Source organism: Aphelocoma coerulescens (assembly GCF_041296385.1).
Source record: "Aphelocoma coerulescens isolate FSJ_1873_10779 chromosome W unlocalized genomic scaffold, UR_Acoe_1.0 ChrW_unloc_scaf_2, whole genome shotgun sequence".
NCBI lineage: Eukaryota > Metazoa > Chordata > Aves > Passeriformes > Corvidae > Aphelocoma > Aphelocoma coerulescens.
The window spans coordinates 9,249,975-9,271,761 of NW_027184081.1; the positions used below are offsets into that span (position 1 = coordinate 9,249,975).

Below are 21,787 nucleotides of genomic sequence, written 5' to 3' on the forward strand. Positions count from 1 at the left end.
TGGCTAGAACTTTCCAGAAGCCTGGGAGGGGTGGCAGAGTGACAGACAGGGTCCTGGGAGGAGATAAAAATGACAGACAGGGTGATTTAAATAAAACGGGGGGGGTGCCAACTGGGGTACACCAAACTTACAGAACATAGGGGGGAGACCCGGACTGAACTAAACAAACACACTCCCACATTCTACTACTCCATGTTCTGCAGTAAAAGTAGTTTGGAATGATTGGATGGAGAATTCCGCAGTTCCTGCCTGTGTTACTGAATAATTGGTAGGAAAGTGAAAATAATATATGTTTTTAGTAACTATTGGTTAAATTATCTTTAAAAGGCCATGTAAATCTTGATAATTAGACTTCTCTCCTGCTTTCTGTGCTCTATGCTGTACCTGGGTCACGCTAGTGGCTCTGTTCCTCTGATAAGACTTAATAAACAACTATACGGCAGCATTGAAACTCCAGGAAAAGTCTTGGTTTATCTTTGAAACTCCTTGCAAGGACTTTTAGAAAATTCTCTCCCATCAAGAGGGATTTGATTTATGGCACGGTTCAGTGTCAGTATTATAATAAAATTACAGAGTTTTTAATTTGTACTTTATGCATATTCTTTACAAAGAATATTAGTAAAAAATTACTGGCGAGTATTATTGTACCATATTAATGTAAAATTTTTATACATTTTCAAAAATAAAATTTTTAATGAAAAACAAAGCAATCAAACCAAAAGTCCAAAGGAACCCAGCCAAACAATTTGCTTTGGACTGTTCCCTCCTTACTACTTCTCTCTTTGCTACATTGATAGCACAATAGTCACAATTTTTCAGCTTGAAATTTATCATGACTGGATTTGATCACAAGAAGATCAGAATATGATCTTCACAGTCAAAATATTGTTAGCCCTAGCAGAGAGTGAAAGCCAAAAAAAAAAAAAAAAAAAAAAAAAAAAAAAGCAAGGATAAAATAGCGTAAAAAGAGAAATAGGTTGAATAGGTTGTGGAAGGTATTTTTTCAGCTTTATACCGGCTAGCGCTTGTATTTCAATGCCTTAGAAAGCCTCGAGCAGCCCAGAGAGGCAGCACGGGCGATCTAGCACTTTAATAGCTCTAAAATCGGTACCTGTATCAGCTGCAGAGCAAATACCATCAGCAGAAGCAAAGAGGGAGAAATATAGCTCCCTGCCCGCTCAATTTCCTGCAGTTAGAAGCTTTAAAAAAAGAGAGAGACAACCACAGATGTTCACAGGAAAAGCTGAGCTGAGAGAGAGGGCGGAGCCTCCCCTCGACTATCCTTTATTCGGAGAAGGGGGAAGGGGAGGACTGGGGGCAGACCCGGGGTGAGCGGCCAATCAGACACTGCTAAAGAGTCTGAGTTACGTTTGGTTTTGCCCGCGCTTGGAACAAAGGAGCTCCAAGCACATGGGCAGGAACAAGTGTCTTTGGGAGGGGAAGCTCAGAACAGGCAGCAACAATAGGTCTCTCTCATGGGAGTAAAGCCCAGTTCTCTAAGGATCCAATCAGGGGATTGATTAGACAGTTTAAAACTATTTTTATACTATTGGATGAATTCTAAGTCACAACCATATCACAGTTTTTTTTCCAAGAGGCCTGAATGAAGAAAATAATAAAGGGCATGTACTGAACTTCAGTTCCTCTTATGTTTCTATGGCGATAATATGGACCTGTGTTTCTACATTTCAGTACATATAATATTAAATGAGCCTTGAAATATCCTCGTGTGATGAGCTGATTGAATGCACAAGCTATTGAAGTAATGATAAGTGTATGAACCAAACTGTGGAAGAGGCTTTTTTGATTTTGAACTCTCATCTTAACATGCATAAAATCAATAGATATCTATTTCATAGACTAAAATCCTTTTTTAACCAAAAAGTTCACCTCAAATATTCAGAGCTTAGACATGAAAAGAGAATCATATGTTTTAAGAGTGGTTGCTTGTTATGGACTAGGAACACTTGTTTTTCAAATCAGGAAGGTGCTTTTCAAATATGACTGTATTTATAACAATTTAGTAGATTGAAGGATAAATTATATGAAATTTTGTAAAAGAAAAAAAAGATGTCAGTGTTCTTTGGAGTGGGGAGGGAAAGATTGTGTGGTTACATGCATATGTATGAAAGTGGTGCTTTTCTCTTTTGTTTGTAGCAATGCGGGGTTAAAATAACAGTTTTCAATAAGCAGAAAGACTGGACGCATGATCTCTGCTGGGCTTTATTCACAGTATGCATCTGGAGTGCCTCTTTGGGCATCCTGGGTCTCTTAGAGAACAACTGCATACAGTCCCATTTAATTTTTAGAACAAAAGGGAAAATAACCCAGAGATGCCACTTAGTTCTCTTTGGGGAGAACACATCATTATTCACAAGGGAATGATTAATTCACTTTCCCCAGGTTCAACTGGGCCGGTACTCCACGTCAGGGCCCACAATGGAAAACATCAGGCTGCTGCACCAGTCCAGCTCAGGATACCAAGCCTGATTAAGGCAACCCTGAGAGATATGTTTAAAATCAAGAAGGGAAAAGTTTTGAACGGAAAAAGGCAGGTGATATCACCGTGGTGGTACTGGGCTCCCTCAAGGAGGGGTGTTGCTTGTGGTCAGTCTGTTTTCTGACTGATCAACAGCTCAGGGTGAAAGGCCATGTGAATCTTTATGCTGTCCCCATGCAGTTAAATATGAAGAACAGGTTCCAGTGACCTGTTATTTGTTTTCTTGGCCTCCTCACAGCAAACCTTGGGGAGCAAGGTGATGCCCCATGCATATAGGTATCCCCTGCCTGGGCAGATGGCAGGGTCCAAGCATGCCTGTGTCCCGAACAAGTGTGCTTGAGATCTCTCAAAGAATCACCAGCAAGGGTATGAGCAAAAGTCAGATTTAATATTAAACTACAAAGCACAACAGATTTGTTGGCAAGATTCACTCTACTTACAAAGGGCAACTAAGGCACAACAGGGAAAGCATGCAACAACAAAACCAAACAAAATCCAGGCAATCAAAGCAGAAATGAATTGAAACTACCTAGGGGTGTGTGTGTGTCTGTGTGTAAAGACAGTGTAAATAAGGATGAAAAGGAATGTGGCCTAAAGCTTAACAACACTTAAATTTAACTACTTTAACTTAACTTATACCTTAATTTATATTTTAACCTTAAAAATCTAACACAGAAATAACACTTAAAAGCATTTAGCCTAAATTATAACTATAACTTAACTTCCAGATTTGCTATAGCATATGTGCAAAGGGTACACATGCAGACAGAAATAGTCAGTGCAAGATAAGGTACCTGTGGAAAAATTTCCCTCAGGGGTCAGTGAAAATACTCACTTTGTATGCTTTTGCATCTCCCGATGGGCAAAGAATCTGGCCTCAAGGAGTGAGGGTATCAGCTCAGGACACGTCATGGTTCAGGGATCCTCCAGGTATAGCAAACCTGAGGGTTTGCAGGCTCTGAGAGGCATCCCCCTCAGAGGGAGATTGCTGGTCGCAGGCCCGCTGTGGTCTAGGAGAGCTCAAAGGGCCTCATCTTGGACCGCTGTTTATAGGGTCGCAAGAGAGTGGGCTTTAGTCATAACAATGTTTCATCCTGGCCACAGTTTGGGTTGGGTCTTTCAAAGAAAGTGTGAGAAAAGGAATATTATGCCATTCAGGCCAGAGAAATATTTTCTAAGGCTGGTCACGAGAAAAACAGAAGCTTGTTAGGAGTTCCTGAGAGCAGACAATGTTTTTTGATAAGTTAAGAAAGAACTGAGCCCAGGTGATGTTTCCAAGGACAAGGCCTAACAAGCAGGCCTAACAAGCATTTTCTTAGATCACACTGCAGCCTGGAAAGGAGGGGGGGGGGATAGGATGCACCACCACAGCCTGCCATCCCTTGGCTTTATTAAGAGGCAAACCTTGTTCAAAAGTATATGACAAGAAAACTGCTAGGCCACTTGTTCCTTCCATGTTTTATGCTGGTCGTCTGTATGGTGTGTGGACAGGGCCTTCACCTGGAGTTGGTAGGCAAGATGGAAACTTACCAACAAAAGAAACTGCTACATGTTGTCCAATTTTATTTTTTTAAGCACTGAGGAAAGGGATCGGGGAAGGTGGCTGGGGAAGGAAAGCAGGACAGAGACACAGATGATACACCCCTTCACTTATTTTCTCTGAGTTCTCTGGGAAATCACCTGGCCTTGGCCCCAGGACCTGGTGGGTCTGGGACCCCGCGCCACTGTGCTGCATGGCTGCAGTGCCAGACCATGCGCCAGCCCCACAGCCCTTTTCAGGACTTGCAGCATTGCCAGGCCTTAGCTCCCCATTTGCATGCAAATAGCCTGCAAGGTTCCCCCAGCTTTCAAGAAAAACAGAGGGGACCTGCAGTCCTTGCTAGGATGGAGACTTGTTGAACAATCCCTTAAAAATAGGCAGTGGCCTGATAAACAAGCTGGTAGGACAAACAGGATGGTGTCACCTCCTCTTCCTCTCAGCTTCAAAGTGTGGATTCATTAATCTGTCTCCTTTACTCACCATAACACCACAGGGCTGAGAGATTAATTACTTAAGCTAAATTGGAAGGGGATGGCTCTATATGGGGGCTGATGTTTCAATCAATTCCTCCAGAAGGACCACACAAAAAGAAACTTTTTAGTTTATGATGCTGTTATGCAGAATTTTAATCTAGGGATAGATTTAGCCATGTGTTATCTATTGGGAATTTAACGAAACCCTTGTGTATTCAATTGCTTTTTATGCCTGTGATAAACAGCTATTACAGCATTGGCTTTCATGGGTAGTAAAATGTAAGAAATATTATGTATCAGAATATGTTAGGAAATATTATGTGCAAACATGTTAAGAATAACTTTGCTATGCAGATATTAACTAGTTAACATTATAACTGGGGTCAGTTACAAGACGCTTATATAGCTTGAGTTATAAGATACCTATATAATCTGAATCATAACTTTCTATACAATGTAATAGCTAGTATATGGTTAACTGATCGCTTAGTGCTTAAATAAATGGAAACTCGCCAGGTGAATAATCTCAAAAATAGACAAGTATAGCTAGATAAGGGAAGAAGCAGGATGTACTAATGAGAAGTTGGCAAAAGTTAAGCCAATTAGCCACAAAGTAAAGAATTTAAACCGGTTAGATCCAGAAAGACCTAGTAACACCATAACTGTGCATGCTCCGAAGACAAAGTTAAACAGTTCAAGATAGGAGGAAGACCTGAGCCTTCATCAGAGAAGACCCCCGAAGACCCCCCCGATCACATTATGCATGCTCTAAAAGGCGGATTGGGGGAGAGAATTGTCACGATCTGCTAATACAAGCGAGGGTCGTGATGATTCGTTTATAGATCTCCGAGTGCAAAAGGACACAAGGGATTTCAGTTTTAATCAAAACAGTGCACCTTTATTAAGTGCCCACAACACAGTAATGCAATAGAAGAGAGAAAGAGAGAGAGACATAAAGAAGACAAAGTAAAAGATTAGAGAGGAAGAAAGGGGGGGGGGGGGGGGTAATAGTTATCAACGGATGAGACGAAGTCCTCGTGGTCTTCTGCCAATAGATTCGTCTTCTTTCCGTGGGGAGATCTCCCACTTGGTTATTTCAGAAAGTCCCTTTATAGTCCTTTTCAGAAGCGAGGGGCAACTGGCCAAGAGGTTGGGAAATCTACAGCCATTGTTATGGGGCCCGTTGCTTTGGGAAACAGGTACAGGATAGGTGTGCAGGACAGGTCATTCCTTTTTGCTTCAGCGCAGTCCTTCCCGCCTGGGCAGCAAGAACGGTGCAGTCCACCATGACCTGCACTAATTTTCCTCAGGAATGCGTACCAGTTCCCAGAGGGCACACCTGCAGGCAACACTTGGCAGACATCCCACCTTAGCCAGGCCAGGACTCCTGTGTTCAGTCTTTGTCCTCGGCGATGATCGTGAGGCAGATGAGGGATCTTTGGACCGTCTCTTACAAGACAATGTTAATCCCTTTTAAAAAATGTAAATTAGTTCTCAGAAAAAAAACTATGCATATGCATTGTGGTTTATTAATATGCATAATGTTAAAGTATATAGCCAGGAAGTTTGTGTAAGTGGGTGTGCCTCTGGCTATGAGCCACACACCCAGCACTGTGATTTTGCTTTAAGTGACCTTCATCCCCTATTGTCCCTTATTAAATTCATAAAACCCCAAAAAAAGGAGTGGGCTTTGTTTCTCACAATTTGGTGACCCCGACGTGATAAATACCTTGTCTCTGTGATCCTAGGGAGTTGCGAGCGAAAGGCGTCCCTGCTGATTTCAGCGGCTCTCTTGGCTTCTCCTGGAGGTACCGGCGATTGCAGGTTAACACCTTGAGGACAAGAAGGGACACTTAAAGCAAACAGCGGGGATCAAAAGACCCCCCTTCTTTTTAAAGGATCCTCAAAGGCTTCCTAAACCACGGTAAAAAGTCCATAATTCTTGTGCACAAAGACCCTGACAGGAAAAAGGACTTGTAAGTACTGTGTGAGGTGGGGAGGATGAGAGATTGAATGGCGTGTGTGAGAGCCCAGGGATACCGGATTGGATCCCTAATAGAGACAGGGTAGTCTCGGATAACAATAATAAGGGAGCAAAAAGATTTCCTAGACAGTCCACTAAGAAATATGGGACGAGGTTATGGGTCCCCAGTTACAAAAAGAATACCAAATTGAGGTTTAGGATTTACAAAGTGTGGGTGGTAATACCCAAAAGACTAGATTGAGGATTCAATATACAATAGATGGGAAGTGGTGTTGAATTGAGGGCTATGAAATTATCTTACAGACGGGACATGGTGTTGAATTGGAGGCTAGGAAAATTTCCTACAGACGGGAACACTGAGGGTTAAGAAAATATCATAGAAATCCTATACCCAAAGTATTTGAAGTTGGCCAACAACAACATTCAAGACTTGTGGAAACCTACAGCTGCTCTGAAAGTCTCACAGAGCTTGACTTGGACACAATCACTGTGTATCCATGAGAACTTGGTTTGTACCCGTGAGAATTATAGCATCAACAGAAGCGAGAAACCATAAGCAACAGATGTAGAAAGCACAGCTGTCTAGGGAGACTGTTATTTGCTTTAGATTGTTTAGATGGGTGTTAGTTGCAAGTAACCAGTAGTTTTGTGGGGAGTTAATGTAGAAGCCAACAGAGACATAGCACGAGTGCCAAGACATTGTATAAAAGACCCTTTCTAGAAATAAAGGTTGCATTTGCCATCGCCTGGAGTTGTTAATGTATTTATACATGTCGTAACTGCCTCAACTGCAACAAAAACTTAATTAATGAGACTCTTTTAGCTCAGCTGTCAGGTCCAGAGGAGACAGATCTCTCGGTCGCGACCCTGAATTTTCAGTTCTGCTGTCCTTTGGCTCATGGCGGGAGCAGACACAGATCATATGCCCCAGATTAGAGTATTTTTCTTTGATAAATAATACCCCCGGGTGAATGTTAATAAGTGATATAAAATCAGAAATTGTGATTTACAACATTTAAATTTTGAGAGAAAAAATATTAGGTGTTGTTCTGGTTTGGCCAAATTTAGAAATATATCCTCTGAGAGAAGGCACAACTACCCCTCCCCCACCAGGTTTGGGAAAAAATAAATTTTCCTCGAAGGAAAGTGAAGAAGATAAAACTATTTATTTAACAAACACACAGGAAAGGAAAATAATGTTAAATGGTAAAATCTTTCGCTGTAGAGGAAAAAACCTGGGAAAGTGTTCAAGTCCTCCCTTTGGTCTCCTCGGAGCTGGGGCTTGGCCCGGGGCCAGGCCCTCTGTGCCCAATGGAAAGTCCTCCCAATGTGCTCTGATGTTACAGCAATCAAGCAGTCCAGTAGAAAAGGGAGAAAATCTGAAATTCCAGAGAAGGAAAAGTTCAACTCTCAGTCTGTCTCCGGAGTGTAGAGAGCTTATCTGAGGAATGGCTGCGCAGCAGAGGACATGATAAGATAGAGCCTTGCAGGATGTAGGAGTTAGCCTGTCGTGGGAAAAGGGGTTTCTTATCAACAAGGTGTCCAACAGGACACAAACCAGAGCAGATTGGAATGAAGAAACCATCACCGCGGGGTGTGTTGTTCCCACGAGAGAAGATGACCAATCGTGAGCTCAGGTTTTGCAATATGTATGAGCTGTTTAAGTGTTGTATAAATAAGAGATAAAAAGACAATAAAATCGAGGCTTGCCGATCATGAAATCATGAGCTCGTCTCCCGCGCCTTTCCCGACATCTGACGCCCGAACAGAAGGCACGTCATGTACCCCCCCCTACCCCCACTTCCACAAGGAAAGGTGCGTTGGGTTCAGGTCCTGCAGCTAGAGGGACGGCAATAAGAGCGGAGGACAGCTGTGTTCCCGTCTCCGTGCCCGAACGACCACACCGGTGGGTTCGCTGATACGTGCTGCCGAAGCCTGGAGGGCTAGCCACGGTACCGTAAGTATTGATAGGCAAGCAGCACAGGATTTATTTAAAGTCTTTCTTCTTATGCTTTACTTTAAAGCCTTTAACTTAGAAAAAGACCTCCCTTCCCTACTAACTCACTCGCGTTCCTATGGCTCCTTTCCCGACCCTCACAGCATTCACGAATTAGCAGAATGGCGGAGGTACGGGGATGAACTTTTTAGCCTTGTTTTAGACGATGATAAGTCAGCCAACAAAATAAGCAAACTTTGGAAAGCAGTTCATAATGAGTTACTGTTAGTGCAGGCAGAGAAGCGAGCAGTCATAGGCATTAAGATAGCGCATTCCCGTAACCAAGATAATGACTCCTCGGTTTTCCCTACGGCCCCCAACCCCCCCGCCTTTGCCACTATTGAGATTCCGCCAGAGCCACCCCCCGCTGACAGTCAATCCCCCGCGCTGCCTACCCCCCTGCCTGCTCCTCCGCCTTCCGCTTCAATCGCCGCTTCTGCATTAACCCCCTCATGCCCGCCGCTGCCGCCCGACCCCTCTAATGCCACAGAGCCTGTCCCTGGGGCAGAATCTGACCCGGCGGAGGCTATGGCAGCAAGGAGGAGAGAGTTGTGGCAGGCGCTTGCCCGAGACGGCATGGAAAGGGGAGATTCCGAACTCCTAGCAGCGGCACAAGAAGCGATGGCTTTCCCTGTTGTTTTCACTACTAATGCGCAAGGGGGTCAGAACGCGCAGTTTGCCCATCTCGACTGGAAACTCCTGTCCCAGCTGAGAGCAACAGTCAGTAACTTTGGGGTGTCTAGTGAACCAGCTAAGCAGATGTTAGATTATCTTTTTAATGCCCACATTCTTCTGCCTGCCGACATCCTGGCTATCACGAAACTCATTTACACCCCCTCTCAGAGATTGCTTTTTGAGGCAAGGTGGAGAGAGGAAGCGGCAAGTAGCACTAACCTCCCCAGACCCCAAGGGGACCCCTTAACAGGCCTTACTGTAGACGAGCTTATGGGACAAGGCCCGTATCTCAGAGTTGAAGCTCAAGCTGGACTAGGGCCGCATAAACTTAGGGAGGCAATGGCAGTAGCTAAAAGAGCAATAGATAAAGTCAGGACATCAGGAGGGACCCCCCTATATATGAGCATCAAGCAGGGTCGTGATGAATCGTTAAGCTCCTTTGTTGATAAGGTTATGGATGCTATCTCTAGGGCAGGGATACCCGATCATATGCAAGATGCTATTTTAAAACAGTGCATTTTGCAAAATAGCAACCCTAGCACCAGATCTTTGATTACCTCTATACCTGGTGATTGGACCACTCAGGCATTACTAGATAAAGCTGCGACCTTGCCCACAGGTGCTCAAGCTTTTTTAGTCCACGCGTTAGAAAAGCTGGGGGAGGGATTGAAGGAACAAGCAGCTAGTGCTCAGATGCAGGTAATGGCAGCCCTTGCTCCCCTCCAAGCAGCAGCCACGCACCCCCGGTTGCCTCCAGAGGGAAACAGAATGAGATGCTATCGATGTGGCCAGTCGGGTCACCTTCGTCGGGAGTGCTCAGCATCCGGAGTTTGGTGCAACAAATGCCAATCCAACACGCATAACTCGAATGCCTGCCGTAACAAGAAGCAGGGAAACTCCCGGAGCAGCGCGTCCAGCAGCCGCGCAGGGACACAAGTAGCAGCTGCAAACCCTTGCCCTGCCTCCAGCCAGCAACAAGTGGCAGCCTCGGCCTGGACTTGGCAGCCTCAGTAGACTGTGATCTCCTGACGTCTGAAGTCCATAACATCCCTACAGGACTCACAGGACCCATCTGCCTCAATGGTACACCAGTAGGAGGCTTGATTCTTGGCCGATCATCTGCCACTGCCCTAGGACTGTTCATTCAACCAGGCGTGGTGGACGCTGACTCACAGGGTGATATCTTCATACTGGCTTATACTGTTCATCCACCTGTAAGGATTCCTAAAGGCCAAAGACTAGCTCAATTTGTACCTTTGCCTCAAGCCACACAAGGCATGCAACCCTTGCAGGCTCAACCAAATGCTCATACAGGCTACGGCTCAACTGGGGAACTAACCTTGCTCACCATCGATCTTAATAGCCGTCCACGGAAGCCGTGTGCCCTAACCTATAAAGGAGAAACAATCACGTTACAGAGCCTCCTAGACACAGGGGCAGACTCCAGCATTGTCGATGTGAACACATGGCCCTCACATTGGCCTCTTCTGCCAGCAATGACAGCCATCACTGGTGTCGGAGGAATGAAACTAGCACACAAATCTCCGCTGATAACTGTAGAAATTGAGGGCAAGAAAACTACCGCAACCTTTTCTATCGCCCCTCTACCCCCCACAGTTGACTGCCTCATCGGAAGAGATGTATTGGCCCAAATGAGTTTTGTGCTTACCGATGATCGCCATTTCTGCTAAGGGCCGTTGCTTGGAATTTCCCGCTGCCACTAAGATGGACTGACAATAACCCTGTAGTGGTTAAGCAATGGCCTTTAAAACGGGAAAATCTGCTTCAAGCACACGCTCTAGTCAATGAGCAGCTTCAACAAGGACATCTTAAGCCGTCGACAAGCCCATGGAACACCCCAATTTTTGTCATCCAAAAGAAAAATGGCACGTTTCGTCTGCTACAAGACCTTCGAACTGTCAATGCCCGTATGGAGCCTATGGGAGCGCTGCAGCCAGGACTCCCTAATCCAGCAATGTTGCCACAAGATTGGCCTCTTCTTATTATCGACTTGAAAGATTGCTTTTTCACAATTCCACTACATCCAGATGATACGAAGCGATTTGCCTTTTCATTGCCTGCTCTCAATCGTGGTGAACCAGACAAACGTTTTGAGTGGACTGTATTGCCGCAGGGAATGCGCAACTCTCCCACCATATGTCAATTGTATGTCGATGCAGCGTTGCAACCACTGCGACAAAAGTTACCTCAGACCATCATTTATCATTATATGGATGATATTTTGTTTGCGCAGAAGGAGCCTTTTGACCAAACAGAAATTCAGCTTATTACCTCCTCTCTTCAAGAATGGTCCTTAGTAATAGCTGCTAACAAAATTCAAATATCCTCCCCGTGGAAGTATTTAGGATGGGTCATCACCAATCAAAGAGTGAAGCCTCAAAAACTGCATATCCAAGCCTCAATCACCACTTTAAATGACGCTCAAAAACTGTTAGGTGATCTGCAGTGGTTAAAGCCAATAGTAGGAATCCCTAATGTTCTTTTAGATCAGCTCCGTCCCTTACTAAAAGGATCAGATCCATGCACACCGGTACACCTGACGCCGCAGCAGCGAGAAGCTCTACAACAAATCACCACCTGTATCACAGACGGTTTTGTTTCGCGTCTCAATCCAGACATCCCCCTCTCTCTTACTATTTGGAATTCTGAAACTCACCTCCTCGGCGCAATTACGCAGCTAAAGAAAACGGGGGAGCTGGCGGTTTTAGAATGGATATCACCACAGTTGCAGCAACGAAAAACTATTACCACAAAACTTGAAAATTTGGCTAATTTAATTAAGAAAGGACGTTTGCGCATTCTGGAAATTGGAGGACAAGAACCTGAGTGCATCAATCTCCCAATGGAAAAACCTGCCTTGGACTGGTACTTGCTAAATTCTTCATCACTCACGGAAGCGCTGTTGTCCTCAGGAGCCAAAATTCAGACCGGTCCCCTGTTTCCCAAGGCATTACAGTGGATAGGAGCATGGAACTGGATTTCAAAACCCTTGCGAGAAGATAAGCCTGTCCACAATGCCATTACTGCATTCACAGACGCCGGAAGAAAGACAAGGAAAGCAGCCGTCGTATGGAAACAAGACCAGCAATGGCATCAGCATTTAATAAACGCCTCGTCAGATGATACCCTGCAAACCTTAGAATTACTTGCAGTCGTTTGGGCAGTAACCCACCTCACAGGACCCTTAAACGTAGTTTCGGACTCGCTGTATGTAGTGGGCGTCGCCTCAAGAATTGAGGATGCAGTCATTAAGGAAGTACAAAACAAAAGGCTTTATGAACTCTTTCTGCAACTAAAACGCGCCCTAAGAGAACGGTCACACCCCTATTCCATTCTCCATATTCGCAGCCACATGTGGAATGAAGGCCTGGGTGAAGGAAACGAAAGAGCAGATAAACTTGTCTCGCTTGCCCAAAACATTCTCCCGAAACAAACAATGGCGCGAGAAAGCCATGCTATTTTCCATCAGAATTCCAAAGGCTTGTCAAGGGAATTCGGACCGCAGTGGATCCCTGCCAAATGGACTAAGCCAGCTTATACGCAGGGACAGTCCGCGACAGAGGAAGAAGAGACGACGCCAACAGGTGGTCTCACAAGTGCTACATAACACCGGAGAGGAATTCCATACTAAATTTCTAATAGACTCTGAACAGGAAATTGAAGAGTCCCTCATTCCCCGATTATACATGGACTTTTTGCCACATTGCTAACGCTCATGCATTGTTTGTTATAATCGTTGCCATTTAGCTCGGGTTAGAATTCATTGCAGAGGTTGTAATTTACAGTGGTGGATCTTTCAGCGACAAGTGTCCACAGAGTTGAGGTGCCTCAATTGTGAGTTTCAGTGGAATCGAGCATCAGCTCAGGAAAATCTTGGTAAACTAACGGGAGTACCTCTAGATCAGAGTTTAGCGTTACTAGAAAATATTGAAGACCTCCACCTAAGAGAATTGCGGTGGGAATTAAAGCATATTAGCTAACAAACGTTCCGCTATCCTAGAAGCCCGTCACAAGACAGGCCTTGATGTCCCAGAGCTGTGGCAGGTTAAACCCCATGACTGGGACAATGTGTGCCGCCGGTATACTCGCCGTATTGGGTCTTCTAAGCGTCCCAGGCACTTTGGCCCTCAAGCATAGCTACCCTCCTAAGCTATTCGATCCAAGGCAAAATGTTTGGGTATCTTTGGCACGCGAATTAAATACAACTACGTTCTGTGCCAGCTTAGCTACCCCAAGTACTCCTTTTCTTACGTGCCTAATAGGAGTCCCCCTAACATATACAACTTGGCTCCATTTCAGGTCAGCCGCCAATGATACAGGGTTCCGATCAGGCCGAATTACTGGCAATAACATCATTGAAAGTTTCGAGCACTATGACGTTTGGGATGACCGCCTCCCATTTGGGCCTGAGCCGCAAGAGATTGAATTGATTGATTCTTTAAACGCCACTAGTTGCTTTTATATAGATAGCAGGAATTCACACTGCTCTGAAGGCACGCATACCAACTGCTGGAAAAATGTATCTACTCCTACTTGGTTGTCTCCCATAGGGAACAGTTTAAAATGGGAAAAATCGTGGTGCAACCACACTGGTAGGACACAGGAAAAACCTGCACCAGGCACAGTCATACCCAGAAGGCTGCCCCCTGGATATTTTCTAATTTGCGGAAATCGTGCTTGGTCCGGCATCCCTACCTTGCCCGTTGGCGGTCCGTGTACAATCGGACAGCTTAGTTTAGCCCTTCCACAACACCACCCAAATAAAACCCACCCCACCAGATGGCGCAGAGACCTATCCCAGACCCTCCAATCAAATTGTGATGATGAATTGACCTTGTGGAACAAGTGGGAGGTAATTTTTTCATCACTATTTTTGCCTGGAGGGGCAGCAGCTCGAGCTCATCGCAATATAGAGAGATTAAGCTGCTGGGTAGTGAAGCAAGCAAATGGAACAAGTAGAGTACTGTCCGCGCTTGCAGATGATTTAAGCACAGTCCAACATGCTGTATTACAAAATAGAGCTGCTATTGATTTTCTGTTGTTAGCTCATGGACACGGGTGTGAAGAATTTGAGGGACTATGCTGCATGGATCTAAATGATCATTCTCGCTCTATTCATACAGAGATTCAACAGCTTATAAATCACTCTCAAAAAATTAAGGAAGATACAGGTTTCTTTGGCCTAGATGGGCTGGTCAGTGAACTGGGATTGGGTGGTTGGGTAAAAAGCATGGTAAAAACATTGTTTCTCTTATTGATCATGGTTTTGGTAGGATTAGTCCTGTTCAGCTGCGCTCTAACTTGTATCAAGAGGGTACTCCTAAAAACAACAACTCTGAGCATGATAGCACATAAAGAAAACGGGGGAAGTGTAGAGAGCTTATCTGAGGAATGGCTGCGCAGCAGAGGACATGATAAGATAGAGCCTTGCAGGATGTAGGAGTTAGCCTGTCGTGGGAAAAGGGGTTTCTTATCAACAAGGTGTCCAACAGGACACAAGCCAGAGCAGATTGGAATGAAGAAACCATCACCGCGGGGTGTGTTGTTCCCACGAGAGAAGATGACCAATCGTGAGCTCAGGTTTTGCAATATGTATGAGCTGTTTAAGTGTTGTATAAATAAGAGATGAAAAGACAATAAAATCGAGGCTTGCCGATCATGAAATCATGAGCTCGTCTCCCGCGCCTTTCCCGACACCGGAGAACAAGAAACTGGAAAACAACTGGCCAAAAGCTGACTGGAACACAGCAAGCCGGGTGCTTCCTCGCTCCCCTGCCGCAGCTTGGGAAAAAAAACCTGCTATCTTTATGTGACCTTGAACAAGCTGCAAACTGCTTTGAGAAAGTTTTGCTCAGATTTTTTCCTTCCCCCTCTCAGGCTCAGTTTAGAGGCACAGAAAGGCACAAAAATTAATTTCTGGGCATAGGCAGCGATATGGGATACACATCATAACGTCACCCCAAGACCTAATAGAGTTTGGGTTTTTTTTGTAGAGTGAGTACTTTTAGTGTTTTGTGATGAGGTGAATGAGAGTGAAGGAGGTGAGTGGCCAGCATGGAATAAATGTGGAGTTTATTTAAGTAATTGTTGTGACAAATGAGTAGAGAATGGTAGACTGTTATAGATGCAAAGCAATTGTGAGGCTTTATTTGTGTTATATGAATTGTGAATTTGAGGTTTGACCTTGTCATTCAAGGGGAGGCTTACGAAAAGTATCTATTGTGGTTTTGGTGTGTGGAGAGGGGCGAAGTGGTTCCCCAGAAGTGTGTAAAAAATGCAAAGAAAGTGAGTGGAAGGTGCAGAAAAAGTGTGTAGAAGGTGAAGAAACAAAACAGATTGGCAGAAGGAAGAATAGAGCGGGAGGGGCTGGAGGCCCCAAGGATGGGAGTCCTAGGTGAGCTGAGGGTTGAAGGCCCCGAGGTTGAGCTCCAGTTGAAGTGTGTGAAGTCAAAAGACCCACCTGAAATATTATGAGACAAGTAAGTCAAGTCCCAAGAAAAGCAAAAAGATATTAACCAATATTCCCCCAGACAGTCCACTGGGAATTAAAATAGCAAATTGGGAACATAACACATGTACAAAAGGGAAAGGCATTTTGTATAAAATCAGTGTTTCTTTTCCGTGTGTGCTAACAGCTGCTACTGGCTGCTGTGTGTTTGCCAAAGGTTTTCGCTGTGTCTGTGCCTTTACAGCTGTTAAGGTCTGGGTCGTTGCCAGAAATTTTTACTGTTTGCTCTGTTGACAGTTTTAATCCATGTCCCATCCTACTCTGATACCCTATTTCATTAATTTCATTTTTAAGACCCCAATTCCTTGTTTTGTGTGTGGAATACCGTGTCGGTTCAGTGTCCCATGGTTGTGGGACCCTTGGGTGCATATTGAGTGTTTTAATTGTAAAAGAAAATATTAGTCTGTCACACCTCCGATATCCGCTGTGTGTGCGGTGTTGTGCGTGGAGGTTGAGAGCTGACGAAAATAGGATTTGTATTCTTGCCATAAATTGCAATCACATACAATTAAGGTTACATTAAAATGGGTAGTTCCAGCAGTAAGGAAATAGCCAAAAAGAGCTCTTTAGAGTGTGTTTTAGCCCATTGGAGGGAGTTAGGAGGAATTCCAGGAGATAACTTTAAAAAAAGTGATTTATTAAAATAGTGCAACCAATGGTGGCCCCTTTATAGATTAGACAGCAGGGGAAAATGGCCTGTAAATAGAACTTTAAATTACAGTACTTTGTTGCAGTGAATGTTTTTTTTTAAGGAAGGAATTGAAGTAAGATGAAGCAATGTGTGCAGTTATTTTTTTCACTCTGAGAAATAAGCCCGAGTGGCAGAGGGAATGCGGCATAAATTTGTCTCTGCAAGACCCTTTGGTTTTAGCATTAGAAAAAGATACCAAGTGGAAGATGAAAAGGTGTTGTTCTGCATGTAGTATAGAGCAGAGGTGTTTGGAGTTAGGGGATAAGCAGGAAGGAGAGTGTTATAAATGTTCAGGATTTACAGCTGAAATATCCAAGGCCAGCTGCACACTCCTCCAACTGCTCCCCCCTGTCAAGCCCGAGCAGTAGTAAAGATGAAATGGATAATCCTGGGGAGGGAATGAGTTCAGAGACTTCAATAACAACACAAACGAGAAGTAAAATGAAAAAGGTTTTGCCTTTAATAGCCCTTCTGAGGGACGTAATAGGTCCCGGGGGAGGGGGGGGGGAAGAAGCGATGTGAGTGAAAGTTCCTTTTTCCACTAGTGATCTGAATAGCTGGAGAGAAGTTAGAAATTTTAAAGGAGAGATTAAAAGTTTATTAAAAGATTCTATAAGTCTCTCAGAACAATTTAATCAATTTTTGAGACCAAACATTTATGATTTAACATTGAAGGTAGACAAGAGTTTAAATCCAGCTCAATCTTTATATAGGGAGCCAAAGAGTGATTTAACACACAATTGTTTAGAAGTTATCCAGTATCAAACTGAAGTCCAAGAAGATTGAGCAGAATAGACCCTCCCAGAAGGGGAGAAAGTATATGTGGATATGGATACAAAAATGCTGTTAGCAAGGACTTTTCCTGCTTCTTCTAAACCGTGAGAGACTTTTCTCTCTCACAGAAGATAATAGCAGAAGTTCTGTAAACTAAGAACACCTGCGACCTTGTAGAACTATGTTTATGGTACAGTAGAAAAATATTTTGACAATGGATGGTTTAGGATTTTAGCCAACCACCCCCAAGGGGTTGCTGGTCCTTTGTCCAATTAGACTATGAAGAAAAAAGTCTATAAAAGAGTTTGTAAAATAATTAAATAAATCAATCTTGCTGCACAATTCCTGCCTGCTGGATCTTCTCTCCTCCTCCCTACGGCTGCGGGACACGGTAATATCCACGGCGGAAATATTTGGGGAGCGCCGGCGCTGCGCCGGTCGCTGACACCACAGCCGCCGCTGCCGCCGCCACTTCCGGGTTTTCCTGCGGCAGCGCTACTTCCGGATTCGGCACCGGCTGCACCACTTCCTGATTTGGAGCCGCGTCTCCCGCGGGCAGTGCGGGTGGCGAGGGCCCGGCGCACCCCGCGCAGCGGGGTGCCTCTGGCATCTGCAGTAGCTGCTTTTGCAAGCTGAGCAGTTCCAACAACTGCCGCGATATATTCAGCAGATCCAATAGCTGCTGTGATATGTGTGGCAGTACCGATAACTGCCGTGAGACATTCGGCAGTTCCATCAACAAAGGCAAATGACGTATTAATAGGTCGACGGCTCGGTTCTGCGACTGCGCAGAACAGTCCAGCGCCAGGGAGGGCAATGGACCACACCCAGACAATCTCGGTGCAGTCATGCCTGGGGCTACGCCGGCCAAGAAGGTACATCCGGGCGTTCCTGGCGCAGCCAACGCATGAGCAAACGGGCTGGGAGCCACCATGTGGGTCCAAGAGGCTAAGCTGCTAATTCGCGGCCCTGGATAAGCCGTGGCCGCCGCCGAGCTGAGCGGCAAGGCAGGCTGTGTGCCCTCCCGCTGCCCCGACACCCCCACCTCTGCCGGCGCGGGGTCCCTGGGGCCGCGGAGTCCTGCGACTGTGCAGGGTGACCCGTGGAGCCGGGGGCGTTTTTTTGGATCCAGCACCACACGCCCCTGGAGCCTGGTCAGCGGGGTCCCCTTCGGACATTCCTCCATCACTCATCACCGAAATAGGTGAGCCAGTTCTACTGCCACAGTCAAGGTCTGTCAGCAGCATAAATAACGAATGCCAAGTTTGGAATAATTCTAACGATGCTGGGTCCCCAAAAGGGAGCTTATGCCATATGGCACAGCTGAGCTCCTGCCACAGCCCAAAGTCCAGGGCAGTGTCTCTGTCCATGGGAATTCCTTGCAAAGCAGCCCAATCTAATAATTCCTGAAGTGAGTTCTCAGGAATGGAAGTGTGCGTTATGCTGAAAACACCTTTCCAAACCGTTACCACAGCGTCGGTTTGTGAGCCGCTGTTCGCCATTTTCTCAGTCCCATCGGACCTCCCTGTCCTGGGGGGGGGGAGGAAGGGGAACAGCATACCTTTAGAGAAATACGGCTTGGCTCGCAGCGTGCAGGACACATCGCAGCATGCAGATCACGTCGGCGGCACCAAATGTGGATGGTTCATCTAGATGCATACAAGGGAAAAGAATGTCAGGATATGCTTTAGTTGATGGGGAGAGTTTGCAAACCATTAAAAAGGGAAATTACCTTCTAGTTGGTCTACTCAATCTTGTGATTTATATGCTCTAAAAGGAGCACTGGAGTATTTAGCATATGGAAAAGGAACTATATATATTGATTCAAAATATGCATTTGGAGTAGTGCACACTTTTAAGAAAATTTGGGAAGAAAGAGGGTTGTTGAATTCAAAAGACAAAGGGCAGATTCATGAAAGACTTATTTTGGAAGTTTTAAAAGCACTAAAATTGCCCGAGGACATAGCTGTAGTACATGTCAAAGGACACCAAAAAGGGATGACCCCAGAAATAAGAAGGAATAATTTGACAAACCAAGACGCTAGAGATGCAGCAAAAAATAAGAATAAAAAAGTTATGCTGATTTTGACTCAAAGCCAGGGAGAATGAGAAATTCCAAAATTTAATGCAACAGAAGAGAAAGAATTAAGTAAGATAGGGGGAGAGCAGGATCAATGTGGAAAATGGAAACTCCCTGACAGGAGACAACTACTCAGTAAGCCCCTGTCTAAAAAAATATTAGAAGATATGCACCAAAAGAATCATTGGGGTACCCAGGCTTTGTGTGATCACTTTTTAAGGAATTATGGATGCATTGAGCTTTTTGGACTAGCAAAGCAAGTAACTGAGAGATGTATGACTTACCAAAAAGTAAATAAAAAGATTATGAGAAAAACACCATCAGGAAGTCATGAGTAAGCCATGTAACCATTCTGTTATAAACATATATTGTAATATTGGCTTCTCGCAAGTATTAAGGTAGATATTATATAATGTTAGAAATGCTTTTTGCTGTGTGGATGTAGTTTTCTTTCTTTTTAGCAAGAATGTTAGCAAGTGTGAGCAAGCAAGATAACCTCCAAGGGAACAGAGGATGAGGCCCAAGGAGCTGCTAATCAACACTTTGTCCAGAGAACAAAAGGGCCCAAAGGCTACTCCGCCCGGAGAACGGGCGGCCAGGAGAGTCCGAGAGCCGCTATCACCGCTCTGCCCGGAGAGACGAAGAGGCCCAAAGCTGCAATCAGCCCTGACTGTCTGGAGAATTAAGAGATCCACCCTACCATCGACTCTTGCCTAGCGGGCCCAACCCCAAGAATCAAAAGAAATAAAACCGCAAGGCAGAAGACTACGCATGCTCTAAAAAGGCGGAACCTGTCGAAACTGATGGTGATGAGGGTGTGGGTTCGGTCGGGCCCGACTGGAGATGGACGGATGGAGACGAGAGATCTCTATAAGCAGCTCTTTGGAGCATGCAGTTTATTGCAAAGGGCGTGGGTACAGGGGCACTGCTTAGAGCTGCCAGCTGCAGCTCCAAGCAGGCCCAAGGTGTAAGAGAGAGAGAGATGAATCAAGAGCAAGAGGCTAAGAGCTAAGAGAGTAGAGAGCAAGAGAGATGAATTAAGAGGAGAGCTGAATTAAGAAGAGAAGAGAGCGAGGTCCTTGTTACAATACAATAAATCATCGTCTGTACTGAATATTCCAATTCTCACTAGCCAATCTAATACAAGGTACAAATCCTATAGCATTTACATACAGCCTATAAGAGTTATTACATTACCATAGAGTGTTACATTTTAACTCCTAAAAACTACTCTTTGGACCCCTTCTGCTGAGCTAGTAGGGTCTGCTCTGACCCTTGGACCTGTCTGCAAGCAGAGGGTATTGTTCAATCAAGAGGGGATTACCTTCAGTCGGCCATACCATTGTTTTCCAGTTGTTCAGTAACTAAGACTTTATATCTCAAAGATGGCCTTCATTTCGATGTCGCTTATAGTTTTCATATTCCCAAAATCTTTTGTCAGGCAATCATATTTATAAGGCTTTCCTGTTTCATCTTCCCCAACATCTCCCCTGTTCTGATGAACAACTAAGATATTAGATACAGTCCTACTTGTTATTTTTGGACACACTGAAGTATACAAGGTACTGCTACTAAAACTATAATTATTGCTACTAGGATAATCAAGCCTATTTTACAGAGTTCCCTTAGCCAAGGTGCAAAGCTCCAACCATCAAACAAACTGTCTAGCCAAGACGGGTCATCTGTTGTAATTTGGTTAGCTAGGTCCTTTAGGTTTTGTAGCTGTTTGTGAATGGAAACAGAATGATCGGATAAGTTCATACAGCATAATCCTTCAAAATCTTCACAGCCATGCCCGTGTGCTAATAAAAGATAATCAATGGCAGCTCTATTTTATAAAGTGGCATGTCTGACTGCCTCTTCATCGGTTAACAAATCACTGATCATAGTAGAGGTGGCATTTACCTCCTTGCTGAGCCAACATCCCAACTTGTTTAACTGTTTTAATGAAATTGAGGAACTTAACTGAGGTAGAAAAATGCTTGCAACAATTGATTTTCCAGAGTTCCAAGGGTGAAGGTCACTATCACAGTCACTCTCATACTGATGTCCCCAGGAAGATCTAATCCTTCTGCTTTTCTCTTTGATTACCTCTTTGACACTGGGAGCAATAATTGTAAGTTGTCCCAGAGCAGAAGGGCCACCATCTATTTTTGAAGGTATACCTTGCCAGGCCCTGTCTCCACAAATGAGCCAAATTCCCCTAGGGAATCGAATAGGAAGTTTGTTAAAGCAATCTGCATGAGGTTCGTCATATATAAGAAGCTTAGCTTGATTACACCAAGAAGTTGCATTGCTATAATCTGGGTGATATGGGGTAACGTTTAAATGAGGACCGTTTTCTCCTAGAAAGTGAAAGAAATAGCAGGTATCCATAGTTAACGAGCCTAGGATTTCTAGCTCTTGAAGGTCAGATTTATCAATTTTAGAATTATCAATATAAGTTTGGTGTCTATGGCTGGGAGTTGGAGATACATGATGATCGTCATATGGCCAATACTTATCAAGAGTAACATTATCAAAACCTTCTGGAAGAGGTATTCCA

General features: G+C 44.6%; 1 long non-coding RNA gene across 1 annotated transcript; it reads left to right on the forward strand.

Moving 5' to 3' along the window:
- Window positions 1-8,074: 8,074 nt before the first annotated feature.
- On the forward strand, window positions 8,075-14,853 carry LOC138102810 (uncharacterized). The gene is made up of 2 exons (XR_011147553.1): window positions 8,075-8,454; window positions 9,899-14,853. It is a non-coding gene; the product is annotated as an uncharacterized lncRNA (long non-coding RNA).
- The last annotated feature ends 6,934 nt before the right edge of the window (window positions 14,854-21,787 follow it).